This window comes from Propithecus coquereli, unplaced genomic scaffold (assembly GCF_000956105.1).
Source record: "Propithecus coquereli isolate 6110/MARCELLA unplaced genomic scaffold, Pcoq_1.0 Scaffold461, whole genome shotgun sequence".
Lineage (NCBI taxonomy): Eukaryota > Metazoa > Chordata > Mammalia > Primates > Indriidae > Propithecus > Propithecus coquereli.
In genome coordinates this window covers 447,917-449,918 of record NW_012150408.1, presented here as the reverse complement: position 1 = coordinate 449,918, position 2,002 = coordinate 447,917, and the positions used below count along the sequence as shown (strand labels likewise).

The window sequence follows — 2,002 nt, the reverse complement described above, 5'->3', positions numbered from 1 at the left end:
CTCTAGCCCGGGCAACACAGTGAGACTCTGTCTCAAAAAAAAAAAAAAAAAAGTTTTGGTCAATCCCCTAACCTTCCTTCTTGCTCCATAAGGGTAGGACCCTGCCAATCTTGATCACTGCTATAGTCTTAGTACTTAATACAGTACCTGAACACAAAGGCACTCAAATATCTATTAAATGAATTAAGTTAGAAACCAGAGGACAGGCGAGGTGGCTCGTGCTTGCAATCCCAGCACTTTTGTAGGCCAAAGTGGGAGAATTGCTTGAGGCCAGGCTTTGAGACCAGTCTGAGCAACCTAGTGAGACTTTGTCTCTACAAAAAATAGAAAAATTAGCTGGGTATAGTGGCGTGCACCTGTAGTCTCAGCTACTCAGGAGGCTGAGGCAGGAGGATCACTTGAGTCCAGCAATTTGAAGCTGCAACGAATCATGATGTGAGGCCCCTGCACTCTAGCCTGGGCAACAGAGTGAGAACCTATAAGAAAGAAAAGAAAGAAAGAAAGAAAAGAAACCAGAATAATGCAACAAAAAAAGTCATTTTTTTAAATAGAAAATATCTGTCAAGAACTACTATATGTGAATTAAATCTCCACTTAGTAGTATATCTTTAAAAATATCTTATTCAGAAGACAAACTACAATAAATTTCATTCCATATTTAATTATAGGGGAAGAATATATTATAGAGTCTATTAATAAAGAATCCACTTACAAGACTTAAATGTAACCTCAGTCTAAGAACATAATAATTTTATGATGAATTCTAAGTCTTGCAGGCACTCAAAAATACAGTGCTGGTACTTAGTAGAAAGCATACTACAATAACTTTTAATAAAAACTGACAAAAATATATCTACTTTTATTCAAGTTTTAGATTATTTATCATTCATAACTTTCATTTTTCCATCTCCACATCAAACCCACTTACAGGCTAAGAAGCATGCCAAGTCAGTGCTTCCTAATCTTTTTCATATCACCATACTCATACAAAATAATGGATCATATTTGCAAGACATGCTGAAGTAAGCAGACAAGGCTGTTCTGGCTTGAAGTGACAAGCCTAAGACTCCAAGGCCAAGGGCCCTACAAGTTGCCCCAGGGCAGAAGGGGTACACCTCTAACCTGTTCATCACAGAAAACTCATATACTAAGATATTACTTAATCAATTTATTGAAGGGCAGACATCTGAAAACAAAAAAAAGGTATCTTCTAAAAAGATCATACAGCAGCAACATACTTCAATCTCAAATGAAGACATTCGAAAATTCTGTTGATACCGTTCTCAAATGTAAATGTAGATCTAGCTTCCAACATTGTGATCTCTCCGATCTGATTAAATGCTCCATGTTAAAAAAATATATATGCACATATACACACACCTAGAAACATACTAAAACTAGACAGGCCAAAGTAGAAATCCACTTCTCAATGTGAAAGATCTTTCACAGCTCAATAGAAAAGTTTTAAAAACAAATGCATTCTTTCATGAATGGAAAAATTCATTGTGCTCTATTTTATTTCTGTAAGGGGGAACAGTAGGACAAGATCCCACAGCCTTCAAGTGATAGGGCCACGATGCACTGCCTCCTGCCTCTGGCACCAAAACTTGAGCCCTGACTGGCTCCTAATTCTATCCCCAGGTTACCATGAGGTCACTTTTTAGGATTACCTACAGTTGCTCTTCCCTAGATCCTTTTTTTTCCTAACTAAGGAGGAAGAGATGAAGGCGTTTAGGACCAGATGAGGAAAGGAGGGAAGACTCATCTGAGCATCTCACTAGCCTGAAATGACATGGCTCCCGACATAACAGCCAGAACAATCTGAAAAATGCAACTACTCATGTCGCTCCCATTTAAAACTCAGAATATGTAATCCTAGCTCTCTGGGAGGCCGAGGCGAGTGGATTGTTTGAGCTCAGGAGTTTGAGACCAGCCTGGGCAACATAGCAAGACCCCATCTCTATGAATAAATAAATAAATAAAATTAACATTCTTTAAAGAT

At 38.1% G+C, this 2,002-nt stretch overlaps 1 protein-coding gene across 3 annotated transcripts in view; it reads right to left on the bottom strand.

Moving 5' to 3' along the window:
* Positions 1 to 2,002, bottom strand: part of RAF1 (Raf-1 proto-oncogene, serine/threonine kinase) — an 82,644-nt gene that overhangs the window by 35,300 nt on the left and 45,342 nt on the right. The window contains exon 1 of one of the 3 annotated variants that reach the window (XM_012655155.1): positions 357 to 438. The exons of the other annotated variants lie outside the window; for them this stretch is intronic. The gene's annotated coding sequence lies outside the window, so the exon portion shown is untranslated. Of the gene's footprint in view, positions 1 to 356; positions 439 to 2,002 lie in introns of those variants that run through there. 3 annotated transcript variants of the gene reach the window in all.